This window comes from Mastigoproctus giganteus, chromosome 7 (genome assembly GCF_048544385.1).
Source record: "Mastigoproctus giganteus isolate SK-2022 chromosome 7, ASM4854438v1, whole genome shotgun sequence".
Classification (NCBI taxonomy): domain Eukaryota; kingdom Metazoa; phylum Arthropoda; class Arachnida; order Uropygi; family Thelyphonidae; genus Mastigoproctus; species Mastigoproctus giganteus.
Window position 1 is genome coordinate 49,813,629 of NC_143581.1, and position 15,280 is coordinate 49,828,908.

Here is a 15,280-nt window from a genome sequence, read left to right on the forward strand (position 1 = left end):
CCATGTTCCCCAGGTCTTCCCCTTGATCATACTTTCTTCTCATTTGAAAAATGAGGCATTTTGAAATTTTGCTGTGACACAATCTTAAAGACAGTAGAAAATATGGGAGGGGGCCAAAGTTTTAGCAAAATCAAATGCATATACGGTTTGCGCGAGTGGCTGCGTAACTGCACTGGTTATACCAATGGCGAAAATAACATTCTGCTAGGTCTGCCACTGCGGGGATCCGAGAATTCAGGGAATCCGATGGCTGCTTTGGACTGGGTTGTTAAAAATCACGTGTGGCCCGTTCGGCAACCTGGGGCCCCACAATTCATAGTTTCACATCTGGCTTATACATGTGTACTTACGGAGTTGACATGGCGTTCCAGGGGCCGCCTAAACATGTATCTACATATACATGTAGACGGTTAATCGTGAGAACACACTAAATTCCCGGAAGATTCTTCGAGGGTGGAATGAACTTAAAGTGCCTCCCTACAGAATCCCACGTACTGTATGTTCAGTGGATGTTGTGTGTGTCATCCATGAGGGCCTTATGTAGCAAATTATGATTTTACTCCTGTATCTCATCGATAGTCCAATAACTGGAATTCAGTGTTTCCATCTACACTAAGATTCTAGATTGATAAAAGATAAGTTATGAAGACATTTCTCGTTTTCTCCAGATAAAAATACGGAAACAACCACAAATAAACCTAAATCTGGACTTGTCAATTATTACTGACCTCCACCTCCACTGATGACAGGTTAGGTAAGCGATATCTGCCCTTGAAAATAAATCATCGTGCATACAAGCTGATCGCAAGCAATCTTCTTACCGTTGATCCAGATACCAACACTACCGTAATTGTACTTGACCCAAGAGAGAGAGAGAGAGAGAGATTTAATCTCCTAGTTCTTTGATCTGAATGTTTCAATCGGTTACTAGCCAGCTGCTTCCTGTCGCTCTTTTCCGTGAAATTTCCACCTCGGGCGACAGTTATCTTTCATAGCAGTGCGGGTGGAAAACCGACAGACTGGTTTTATATACTTTTAGCATGGTTTAGCAAAAATGAATGTAGAAAAGAAATTCAGCAACATTCTTACTAATTTTGTATTGTCTTGTGGTAAGCATTTATTACAGAATTATTTGATTTGTATTTTATCCAGTTTGAAAATTAATTGCAAAATCTGTTTATTCCTTTAAATTTGATAACCATACCTAACTACATGATTGATTTGATCAGATAAACGTGTAGAATTTCGGAGGGAAGCATCTTTATTTCATTCTGAGAGTTATTAAAATCGAAATGAAAACGTGAAAAATTACATTTCGCATTCATAATTTCTGTTTTTACGCATCAAGACCTTATACGAAGATTAGATATCGAAAAGGAATTTCGAGCAGTTGAGACGTGAGGGGAAGGGGGTGTTAGCAAGGAAACAAACACCGTTTTAACGACACGAAAGGCTAAAATCAGTCACAAATAAAATCCAATCGTAGCTCTGAGAAGTGACGCTTGAAATATGAGTCTCGTATGATGGAACAAATGCAGCAATAGGTGGTAATTTAGATAGCACTCACTCAAACAGGAAGACTAAAATGTCATTAAGCAACATGGAAATTTATACCTGATAAGGACAGATGCAAGTGAAAATGAAATATTGAAATTTTAGTCGGAGCCAAAAGAGAAAAGATTTCATGGGAACTCGTTATGCCCGCCTATGAATGTATTGATTAAATGAAGATCATTTTTCTTTGGGACTTTGCGTTGCCATCGTTCAGCTAAATATCTACAAGCTGATGCAGGTTTGAAGTTAACTCGTTCATTATAATTGTATATAATGAAAGATTCCTACGAAGTGAGACACTGTATAGTTAGCTTTGCCATTAACATACTAAATGATAGGAGATATTGAAAATTGAACTGTTTGTTGTTTCCCCCTGACAGTACATTTTACTCTATAAATACTGAAAATATACAAAAATAGCAGTTTTGCTATTTCGTAATGTGGTTCGGATATTTTCAGGTATTTCGGTAGTTGCTGTTTAAATAGCTGCAGAGTAATCCTGGAAAGAACTATAAGATATTGCTAAAAGGGCTAAAAGAAATTTAAAGGTTAAGGTATTTATGGTATTCATAATTATTATTAACAAAGCAGGAAATTAGAGTAAATTTTTGATGATGAAATTGAAACAACCAGAACAGAAAACAAAATCTTTTCGGTCATAAAATTATAATTCACTGAAGGAACTGAAAATACAATTTAGTTCTCAAAAGGATTATTAACTTTACATCTACGTCTTGAATCTTATAATTTCGATATTCAAGGTTTCGGTTCTTTCCCATTTCAGCGTTAAATAACTTTATTATTAATGTTATTTTTTCGTCAGCCGATCGAGAACAAGCCTTTCGAAGTTGCAATTAAAAACCTTATTAAGACTTTTTTTTCTTAAAAATTATCAGCACCGTTTTTTTCTGGGGTCGATTTGCTGTTTGCTGGACTGAAAACTGAGGTTCCAGAAATAAAAAAAACCATGCTATCCTCGCCTGAGATCGACTAACTCAGCCACGTTGTGAAAAAAGCCCATAAAAATTCCTCGCGTCATTGACTGGATTCGAACTTAGATATTTTTTCACGCAGTGTGGGGAGAAAAGTGATTATACCGGAACTGTGCTACCTACTAGGGATGAGGGCCTAGAATACGAATTAATAATGTAATAAGATTGACATATTTTATTTAAATGTAATTAAGTTGTGGATAACGACCAAGATCTCCGTACTTAGTTAAATAGTTTCTGATATGTATTTTGTGTACTGAATCCAAAAGTATCATTGGTTTTTCTGTGGCCAATATTTATGCGTAAATTGAAGGTTTTATGTTTTTGTGATATTTGTATACATACACTATATATATATATATATATATATATATATATTTTTTTTTTTTTATTTATTTATTATTTTTTTTTTTTTCAAAATGTTTCAATCCGGAAATGTTAAGAATGCAATCCAAGACAGGTATCAACAATCGAATTTGCAGCCGTAGGATTTAAACTGCATAGATCATGCATGGTCTTAAGTCTCACAGCGAAACAAATCTGTCTTTACAACGAGTTGCAAAGACAGATTTGCTACTTGAATTTAGTTCAATTTACTACTTTCAAATAGATTGCTTCGCGAAAAGGTTAACTGGTCATTTGTTAAATTATGAGGCTGCTGTGACAGCTATTTTTCGGACTAATTGGTCCCTCACAAATAACAGGTGGTCTCTAGACATAGGGGTTGAGAATTTGAATATGATGAGTACAATGCATACAGAAAGAACAAAAAAAATTGTCATATTAGGATTCCCCGAGATCAACCTCATCCATCCATGTGCATTACGTCCATGAGTTGCATGTGTTCTCTGGGTGGTTTGTCTATTTTGCTGAATGAAAAACTCGAGTTTCAGAGGGGAAACCTCGCCTGATGTTCTCACCCCGGTGCTTAGGTGCTGCCTCACCTTACACTGACTAACTCAGCTACAGAGTGAACAACGTCCATAAGATTTCCTTGCGTTATTGACACCATTGGCTTTTTCCACCCGGTGTAGGGAAGGCAATCATTATAACCACCATGCTAGCCGCGAGGGTGTACAGAAAGAACATAGTACTAAGAAAACAAAATTGAGAGTAGTATTTTATACACTAAATGACCGTAATAAATATGATGAACAAATATACAGACAGGTAGAATGACCAGCAAATCAGAATGTCTTATAATAGGCAAAGTTAACTTTTCAGATTGGAACTTGAGGGCTAGTCGACCACACAGTACGAGAACTTCTATAATTTTATTGGACGACTGTTTTCTACACCAGAATGGTAAGGAGACAAGAGAAAGCAGTAATTGGTTTGATTATTCATACGTTAAGCCCTTTTTCCGATCTGACCATGCGATTTGTTCGTCTTTGAACTCTTTCAAGAAGCTCAATGGCCTTTTCCAGAGCAATAGGCAATGAACTCTTCCAGCAGGACTCTTCACACTTGAACACCATATTCCAAATGCAGTATTACAGTTGCTTTATACAGTGGGATTATGACGTCCATTTCTCTACAGCATAATATTCGATAAATCATCGACAGGACACCATGAGCTTTCCTGACCGCCTGTTTACACCACTTAGAAAACTTCATATCTGTCCGTAACGTAACTCCCTGATCCCTTTCTTGTTCAATAAGATCAATCAATCTCCTCCCTCCTTCTTTACAGGCTATAGACAGTCTCTCGATTACCGACTTTAAGTGACGTTGGCGCCTTTAATCATCATTATCCTAGCCGATCTCGTAATATCCTCCAGCTCGGTGTTGGTCCAATCTGTGATCGCGAAGGAGTACGTTAGTACTGAGACTGTAAAAGTGTTTATTGCTGTGACGTTATTCCCACCATTCAGCTTTGGTTTTATCAGGCTTCTCAGTCTCTGATGGTATTTCTCAGTCAGCCAGTTCTTGATCTTGTTTCCTTACTGGTGGGCCTGAATCATCCCCAGATATTTGTATGTTTCTCCCTCTGTCATGCTTCATCTCTTCAGCTGGTAGTTTCGTCCAACTGGATGTCCACGATACAAACTATGGGTCGTGCATTTGTCTAGGCCAAATTGCATTCTGATGTCAATGCTGAACTATTCGGTATGCGGAGTAGCTGTTGGAGTTGATTCTCGGTTGCGGCATAGACAGTGGCGCGTTATACCTTCATTTTTTTTTTTTTTTTTTTTTTTTTGGGTAGTTGTTGGCGCATGCACCTCCCAAGGTTTTTGTAGTACTTTGATCCAAGCCCGAGGCGGGATTCGAACCCGCGACCTTTGGGTTGCCAGGCAGGCACTTTACCCACCCGGCTAGCCGGTCGGCTATACCTTCATGGGGGGGGGACCAAGGCAAAATGGAATTTGGGGGCTCCATCTAAAGAAAAAAGTAATAAAGAACATTTTAAATATAATTTTGTTGTGAAAACAAAACAAACAATTTATGTGACGTAAGAACTAACATATAAAATTTCACCAAAACCGGTAAAACCATTTTTGAAAAAAAAAAGTAATTTTCAAATTAATCTTCAAGTAAAGTTCATTGATCTTGGCAGGTAGAACGTTCAGTTTCTGATAAAAATCACTTAAAAATATTAGTAAAAAACAGCAATGAGCCTTTGAAACAATGAATTTGGGTCCCCCTCTGATCGGGGCCCTAGGCAGATGTCTTTTTTGCCTATAGGATAACGCCCCACCGGGCATAGAGTCAGATGTCATCAAGTGAGAGAGGGTGTACGGGTTCTTCCTCCTTTCTTTAAGTGTATATCCGTACTTGCTGTTATTGAGCATCTCGGACAGTGGGTAGAATGCTAAACAGAACTATAGTGGGTTCAGGGCATCTCTCTAGAAGATTTCTCTTCTGATGGGTATCGGTCTGGACGTGATTTTCTCGACCTTGATGGTGGAGGATCCCCATCCCCATCCCTCAACTTGGGTGGCACCCCCCTTTTTCCTGATGGTCACTCCACTGCCAACTATCATATCCAACCCCCAGGGCAAAATGGGCATCCTGACTTGGGGTCCTCTCCTGTCCCTCCTTTAACTCAGGCAGGGATCTTCACTACTGGCCCCCTCCTCTATCCTTCTACCACCTTCCCACTTTCCAATTCCCATCTTCCCGCTTCTGACTTCTAACTTTTACTTTTATTTATTTATTTTTTATGGGCTTTCCCTGTCTGTATCTTTGGCTACCACATGGTTCGCCCCGCTAGTGCTTTCATACTCCCTACTGCCCGGCCGCCTACACGGGGCGCTAGACGGTAAACTAGAGATTTTTGTGTGAAAACACAGGCCCCCTAGTCTAAGAGGCCAGATGAACAACACAACCCAACACTAATACTACACGAACACTCACTAACTTACATAAATCTGGCCTTTACAGAGTTTTGTATTCATCACAATGTCTGATGTGGAGCTGGGGGCAACCCCCGGAGCCGCATTACATTTAACACACTATACACTATGCTCTTCTTTGTACTCGTTGCCACAGCTCCACATCCTTCCTAAAACGAGCCCTCTAGACCTGTATGCAGTACATAACGTGTGGCCTGACCTGTGCCTTATACAATGGGATAATCACCTCCTTATCACTGCTAGCAAAATTCTTGCATGTCATTGATAAAACCTCATGAGCTGTCCGGGCAGCCTGTCTGCATTGCTCAGAGAACTTCTTATCCAACTGTACAATTACCCCTAGGCCTTTTTCATTTTCCACTACCTTGAATGTAGTGCCACACAGTTCGTACATTACTCTGGGGTTACTGCTACCCATATGCAGTACTTTGCATTTGTACATGTTAAATTGCAATTGCCATTTCTAAACCCATCTGCCCAACTCTTCTAGATCCTGTTGCAGTGGCATACTGTGATTACTGTCATTAGCCATCCTGCCAACCATTGTATCATCTGCAAGCTTGGACATTAATTCCAATATGGTTTCATCAATATCATTGATAAATATCCAAAGCAACAATCGGGCCAACACTGAACCCTGGGGTATTCCATTAATAACATTAGTCCACCAAGAGCAATATCCATTGATTATCACTCTCCGTCTTCTCTCACTCAACCATGCTTTTATCCATAGCGGCAACTTGTCTTAATGCCACAGTGCTCCAATTTGTACAGCAGTCTTTTATGTGCAACAGTATCAAAAAATTTATTGAAATCCAAGTATATATTATCAAAATTACTTTTTGCATCCGGGTCCTTTGTGATAACATCGTAGTATCCAATTAAACTGGCCAGACAACATTTTCCCCTAACAAATCCATCCTATGTATGAGATATAATTGCAGCCTTGTCTAGATGATCCTTCTTTACTTCTTTAACCAGTGACCTCATTATTTTCCCTGGAAGAAAAGTTAAACTAATAGGTGTGTAATTACTCATATCACCCTTTGATCCCTCTTTGTGATTTGGGGATACATTTGCACATCTTCAACACACATGGATCTCCCCTGAATCCAAGGATTCTCTCATAATTAAGGCTAATGCTTTGATTATCTTCAACAATTTCTCTTCCACTTTCTTTTCAGTTATTACAAAATCATTTAGCTCTCTATTAGAGTTTGTTAAAATTCTAGCATCCACTTCCATAAAGAGGTCGTCATGCGTGAATGTAGATGCAAAATGCTCATTCAGTTTGTCCACAACCAGTGTAGGATCATTAGCAGTGGAACCGTCGATGTCAAGTGGACCAATTTGATTTATCCCCTTCCTTCTGTTCTTTACATACAGAAGCCTTTGCTGTTTATTTAATTAATTATTTATTTTTTTTTGCATCCTTTTTCTAAAGATTTTCCTAATCTGCCTTCGCTTGCCTAACCTCAATTGTGATTTGATTACAGACTAATGTATATCTACCATAGGCGTCTGTGTCGCCTGATAATGTATATATGCATCCATGATATTTTTCTTCTCTGCTAGGTGTCTCATCAGTTCATCTGATGTCCATTTTGGCTTATAGCTTGAAGAGTATTTCTTAGTTGGTATGAAAAACCAAGTAGCTTCCTGATTAATTCCTTGAATGCTTCCCATTTAGAATTTTACAATTTTGATGGTGACATCAATTGGTTTCATGGTATATAATTTAAAAACTGCCTGACACCACTCTGGTCATCTTTACTAAAGCAAAAATCCATCCTTTTGCCGTTGATGGTAATTACATCTTTAAGTAAATCCCAAATCAATACATATGCTCACTGCCATTTAGTGGTTCTTTTAACTGCAGATTCTTAGTGCGTAAATAATCACTGCTGATAATCAGATCAAGAGTATTACTCCCTCTTGTCGCCTCTCTAACATGCTACTGTAGAAAAGTCATCTAATAAATTCACAAAAATCTTGCTAATCTGTGAGTGACCAACACACAAGTTTCAGTTAATATCTTTAAAGTTAAAATCCCAAATGATAAGACATCCTGATTTACTGACCTACTTTACTACTCTGTACAGCTGTTCGTTGGATTCATCAGAGTCAATAGGCCTATAACACACTCCTACTCTCATTTTTGCTTTCTCAGTGCTTACGTCATACCATATCAACATTACTATGGCCATCCATGTGCTTACGTCATACCATATCAACATTACTATGGCCATCCGTGTCAGCTGGATACATCGCCTTAGATTTTATGTGCTTCGTAATCCCTATCCTGTCTGTCATTTCTGTATACATTGTACACTGAGTGGACAGAAATCATAGGATAACTACCTAGTAATGGGTAGGCCCACTTTTCGCCCGCATAAGGGAAGTCACACAGCGAGGCATTGAGTCCACTAGTTCTCGAATGGGAAGGCCATTCTGTGAAATGCTCTTCGAACCATGTTCTTGTCGCCACGGCTCTGTGGGGAGGCGCATTGTCCTGCTGGTAGAGTCCATTGCCCTGTGGGTGCACGATGACCATGAAGGGTTGCAGACGGTCTGCAAGGATGGACACCTAACCTGGACCATTCAGAGTTGCATCTAGACGTACCAGAGGTCCCAACGTGTGGCAGTTGAACACCCCCAGTCCATTACCGACTGTCCACTTGACTGAACAGATCCTTGTTGATATGACGGGTTCATAGCTTCTTGCGGTTTCCGCCAGATACACACCCTCCCGCCCGCTCGAAATAACTGGAAACGGGACTCAATGGACGAGGAGACCCGTCTCCAATCATCCAAGGTTCACTGCCGATGTTCTTTTGCCCAGTTGAGGTGTAGAGTCCTGTGTCGTGGTGTTAGGGACTTTGGTGGGTCGGCGACTCCCATAACCTATTGTGGCTAATGATCGACTGATGGTCTTGGTGGAGACATTTCTGTCACTCCTTCGTTGAAGTCGCCGGTGATTTGTGCCACTATCAAGTTTTCAACAGAATTAAAGTACCTGGGAGTTATCCTCGACACAACATGCTCATTGCAACCTCATCTAAATTACCTCAGGAAAAAGGTACGAATTATGCAGCCCTGGTTGCCAGGGTCTCACGTTGTGACTGGGACTCAACCGGAAGACCTTATCTTTATTCTTCAAAACTTGTTTCACACTGATAATAACATATGCTTCTGGAATCTCGTATACCAAAGCTACCACTGCCACCAACAGAAGGACGCTGGATGCCATCCAATGCTCCATACTGCTCGTCACCTCCCGTGCCTGCCGCACAGTGAGCACTCATGCCCTCCAGGTCCTGGTTGGTGCCTTACCTCTCGACCTCGAGGTCATTAGAACTGGTCTACTGTACCACCTTTCTGTCGATGACGCGAGGAACTTTAATGGGCTTTTTTCACTCCGTGGCTGAGTTAGTCGGTCTCAGGCGTAGATAGTAAGGTTTTTCTCCCCATTAACTGGGGTTTTGTCGTCCAGCAAAACAGGCAAATCGACCATAGAACATACCCAATTTACAGACACAAATACGGGTTAATGTATTTAATTACGGGCAACCCTAAAATAATAATAATAATAATGTCCACCTTTCTAAGGGAAACCCACAAACTTTCCTCAACTTTACAGTTAATCCAGCAAATGGCAAGACAGCTGAAAAATATCGCCTCCGTGCCCATCTGCAGCAGGAATGGCAAACCAAGTATAGTTTAGTGTATAGTGTATTCATGTCTAACGGCACCTGGAGTTTCCCCCATCTCTGCGTTGCTTTCATTGTGGGTGTAACAGTTCACTGTAACGGCCAGAGATTTAAAATGTATGGATTTTGTAAGTTTAGTGTTGTGTATCGTTGTTCTTCTGGCCATTTAGCCGCTAGACCCCTGCTGGGGCCCAACGTTGTCCACACTATGCCTCGTGGAGGTAGACCAGGTACCCAGTAATTTTAAATTTTCACTCTGGCAGGTCCTGTCACCTAATTTCCTGAGATTACAGTGGCTAGGACCTAAAAAAAAAAAATAAAAAAAAATAATAATAATAAAAAAAATAATAAAAAAAAATAAAAAAAATAAAAAAAAAATAAATAAAATAAATAAATAAATAAAATAATAATAAAAAAATAATAAATAAATAAATTCAAAAAACACTGGAAAAGTAAGGCCGAAAGAGGTTTATATTAATGCGGTTTAATTTTGGACTTTGTTGAATTTTGACATTGTGTGGGGTGTATGCTGACAGTTTAGGCAGAGTGGGGAGGGGAGGCTGAAGAGGGGGGAAAGACAGAAGTATGGCGAAGATAGAGAAGGCAAAAAGTCAGTGGGGCAGTCCCAGGCCCCACCAGGAAAAGAAGGGAGAGGCAGGGGAGGGGAGGAAACAGAAACCGGTATCCTCCCCCAGCCTAGGAAAGGGGATTTTAAGGGAACTAGGTCAGGCACCTAGTTCGAATGGCCAGATGGCACTTGATGGGGTTTGAGTGTATCAGTTTCCTTATCTTCTGCTGTGCGTTAATGGAACTGCTCTCTCAATCAAGGCTCCAGTCAGTGATTGAAAGCTGCGTCGTGAGTTGTTGGTCGTACTGTACAGTTTTCAAGTTTGTGTCCGTGATAGCACCCTATGTCGAGTGAACAATTCTTGAGTAGAGTGCGTGAAGGCAATCTAGTCTTTGGAGTTATCAAGGACGTGCTGTTCCCGGTCTTTTGGAAGATAGTGGATTTTGGTGAAGAGAGTACATCTTAGGTCCTCATAGAGCTCGCAGTCATACATTAAGTGGCTCCAGCTTTCCGAGGAACCATAGTGGCATAGGGGGTCATCAATAATGCCTAGTGCTTGTAGTTTCCCTTTGATGGGCTCATGGCCTGTTAAGAAGAACGTGGCATGGAGGCCGGGGTAGAACCATTTCGGAATTTCCGGATAAACCCTAATAGTGTCGGAACTAGTAGTGAACTTTCACGTAATCTCTCCTTTAGAGGAGTTGGTCCACCTGGATTGCCAGGTTTGTTGTAGGTAGTGGGCTAGGCGTTTTTTCTCTGCTTTAGCTGTGTTAGCTGGGTCTATTGTGTAATCTATGATTGATACTGCTTTACCCTTAGAGAGGTGATATAGCAAACCGCATCTGACGACCTCAAGGTCCAGGGGTAGCACACTGGCAGCACCTGAATGGCGTGGGTGCTGACCGTGCACACCGCCCTGGTGATGGTCAGTAGCATTGCTTGTTGTATTGTTTCAAGCTTTCTGTAATTGATTGCTGTTATGGCCTTCGTGTACCAGATTCCTGCTGCGTATGTGATTATTAGTACGAAGATGGCTCTGTAGTATATGAAAAGAGTTCGTTTCTTCAATCCCCAGTCGCGGCGATAGACTTTGTTTACTAGTGAGGTGTAGTTACGGATCTTTTTACGTAGATACGTCAGATGAGGGGTAAAGGATAGGTTCTTGTCCAGGATTATGCCTAGATACTTCATTTCGGTGGCAAACTTGACAGTTCTGCCTTGTATTTTTAGTTGTGGAGGTCTCCGGATGTCCAGCGTTCATTTAAGAAGCATGGAGCAGGTTTTGTCCGGTGAGATTTGGAGGTTGTGCTCATTAGCCAGGTTCTGTAGGGTAGCAAGTGCTCTGTTTCCTATATCTTTCAGCTGTGCTCTGTTATCGGTTTCCAGGGTAAGGACCAGGTCATCTGCATATGCCTGAATATTGACGTTTGCTAGGTTAGTAGAAAGGAATTCGTCTAGGACGATGTTCCAGAAGAGGGGCCCCCAGCACGGACCCCTGTGTGCAGCCCCTGTAGATTGGTCTGGTGATCTGGTTGTATGGTGTTCTGACAGTTATGCTGCGGTTCGAGAGTTAGGTTTTGGGGCAGGTTTGTGGCTTGAAGTCTACCCAGGACGCTTGACCACCAGAGTGAGTCAAACGCCCTGCGAAATCAATTGAGATTGCAAGGAAATATTTCTTGGTAGAGCTTTTGGCGGTCGTGACGATGTTATCAAGGGCGTCCACACTTGACCATTCCTTCCTGAAGCTATACTGGTTTTGTGACTGGAGATTAGCGTTGCCATAATGAGTTGTTATTCTGCTATGTAGGAAATGTTCAAAAAGTTTGCTAAGGCAGGAGAGAAGAGCGATTGGGCGGTAGGAGTCTGGTCTCTCTGGCGGCTTGTTTGGATTTTTTAGGATTAAGCATACACTTGCTACTTTCCATGCATTTAGGAAATATCCTACTTGGAGACAGTAGTTGAAGAAGTCCAAGATAGGGTGTGGGGTATATTCAATTAGTTTTTTAACAATTTCTGGCTCGAGTTTGTCCAGACAAGGTGACTTACGTGTCCTAATTCTTGCTGCTGCTAAGTTAAGTTCCTCCAAAGTAAATGGTGATTCCGTTGTTTCCGTGCTGTAGTCATCATTTTCTCTGCATAACAAGAGCTGCTGTGGGGTTGTTACTATTGCCGGCTGCTTAAAGGTTGCATCAAGAATATTATTTATCGAGCTGGTCCAGGTGTTTGTCATACTTCCCGTTGGTGTTATGGTTGACGGGATAACTTCTCCTCTGGGGAGTTTGTTGGTGGTAACCTTATATACCCCCCCCCAGGTGTTTTGATTTCCAACTGAGGTGACAAGATCTTCCCATGATTTTTGTTTTCTTTTTCTAATTAGAGCAGTGTACTCATTTCGGTGTTCCTGAAACTAAGTATGTATGTATGTATGTATGTATTTAACTGTCGAAGGGTGGCACCCGGAGATACATCCATCTCCACCAATTTATCATATAACATATTCTCATAATGGCCTGTTAGTGTAAGTGTGTGTACACGTGTGTGTAATGTGTTATAAGTGAAACAGGCTACTCTGCCACCAGGTGATAGTCCATTGGGCAATTACCACCTGGTGCCCATCCCTGGCACGAGGAGCTATGCCTGGATCTATTAGCTCTGGCTGTGCATATTGCACCTAAATCCTGAAACTAAGTGGTCAAACTCAACCAAGGGAGAGATCACCAGAAAATTCCTAACAGACGTCAATAGAACCTTCCCCAGACTCCCACCATGGTTCTCGCCAGGCCTATACACAACGTTTTTACTTACTGGTCACGCACGGTTCTATAAATGCTAAACTCGCCGCTCTCGGCATCACAGAGGACCCAACATGTACCTGCAGGGGACTTCTCCAAAAGATCAAGAAGTTCACCTCTTAGACACCTAGGATGAATACAGTGCCTTCTCTTGCTTTGCAAAGGATCTTTTCACAAGAAGAAGAACCCCCCCCTGGCACAACAAAGACAGACTTGAACAAGATGATCCACAATAGCGAAAGACACATACACTGAACCAAGATGTCCATTAGTAAAACAGAACTGTAAGCAGGGAAATTCTTGACCCCCTCCAGACAGACCTGCTGAAATCGACAACCACTAATTTGGACTTTACCAACTGGAATGACAACAAAGGCCTTTTGGCAATCTACACCAATGCTCCCTTGCACGGCGCCTTCTTTATCACTTCCGGGGGGATAGTCCTTGTTCCTGTCCCTCCCCTCCTCGCCTCCCCACTCTTACTTCTGGTGGGACATGGGCCTGTCCCACTGTTAATTGTAGGGGTCAATCTCTCTATCAACCCCTTACTTCCAACTTCTACCCCAGTCTTCAGTCTCCCCACCCACCCTGTCTACTTCTCACAGCGTATGTCCCACTCAGTCGAAACTTAAAAAAAGTACAAAAATTCTGTTCGCCCAATTTTTCGGCCTTATACACCTTTCTGCGTATAAGTACAGAGTCGTTATTTTTATTTATTTATTTTTTTAGGCCCTTTCCATTGAAATCCTAGGAAATTAGGTGGCAGGGCCTGCCAGAGTTCAAATTATGTGCTGGTGTACCTGGTCTGCCTCCACGGGCAAAGTGTGGGCAACGTTGGGTCCCATTAGGGGCTCAGCGGCTAAATGACCAGATGAACAACGGTACACAACACTACAGTGTACAATATCCATACACTTTTAAATCTTTGGCATTTACAGTATCACACGACAATGTAAACTCGTGGTGATGGGAGAAACCCCTGGTACCGTTTGACCCTCAACACACTGAACACTGATGTGTGCCACTGTTGCTCTCCTGTTAGCTGGTCTGCGCGGGTAGCACAGTGGTATCATTACCGTCCTCCCCAAACCGGCTGGAAAAGGCTCGAGTTCGAATCCCGTCGATGACGCGAGAATTTTAGTGGGCTTTTTTTTCACTCCGTGGCTGAGTTAGACGGTCTCAGGCGCATATAGCAAGGTTTTTTCTCCAGACCTGGGATTTTTTCGTCCAGCAAACAGGCAAATCGACCAGAGAACACACGCAATTTACAGACAAAATAAATATGGATAGATGTAATCATTTACAGGGGACCCTAATATCATAATTTTTTTTTCTTCTGTTAGCTGAAATGATGCGAGACAGACCTCGATGGCCACGTTCATCCACCAACTTTCTCTGCCCACAGCGCTCTCCACAATGAGATGTTATTCTGGAAACGGCGTATTCCCGATACACTCTTGATACTGTCGAACAAGGATAGTGCAATTTTTGTACCATCTCCGCGATAGAGTGACCCATGTGTAGTGCACCCAGTATAATTCGTCTTTCAAGGTCGGTTAACTCCTGAATTTTATACATACTGACATCGATTTACCGTCTTCGTGAATGCAGTGAGGCAGAGTACCTGTATGCCTGCCAAGCGGTGGGTTCATCAACTAGCGAAAGAAATGACAGCGTCGCATTACCTAGGAACCAGGTATCCCATAAATTCTGTCATTTAAGTGTATTCTCCATATTCAAATTCTGCATCCGTTATATTTGAGTGACGCCACTTTTCTGATGTCCCGAGAAAGTCTGCGGTTCATGTCTTGACCAGCACTTCAAGTTCATCAAAGGGATTCAGAATCATCAATTTCATCACTTCTGACTCTCTGATGGTATTTGTTCAGTCATGCAGGCTTTGATTTCCTTTTGCTGTAACTGCTGAGCCTGCACCGCACGCAGGTATTTGTGTGTCTTTTCCCCCTGCCATAGCTTTAATCTCTTTATCAGTCTGCAGCTGGTAGTTTCGGTTGAATAAATTCCACTGATGCAATCTGTGGGTCTTGCACTTGTCTAGTCCAAATTCGATACTGATATCATAACTGAATTCTTTGGTGATCCAGAGTAGCTGCTGGAGTTGTTTCTAGGTTGCTGTGTAGAGCTTGATGTCATCCGTGTACTTCAGGTGGGAGTAGGTGTACAGATTTTTCCTTCCTTCTTTGAATATATATCCATGCTTACTGTTGTTGAGCATCATGGATAACGGATTGAGTGAAACACAGAACCACTGTGGGTTCAGAGCATCTCCCTGAAAGATTTCTATCGT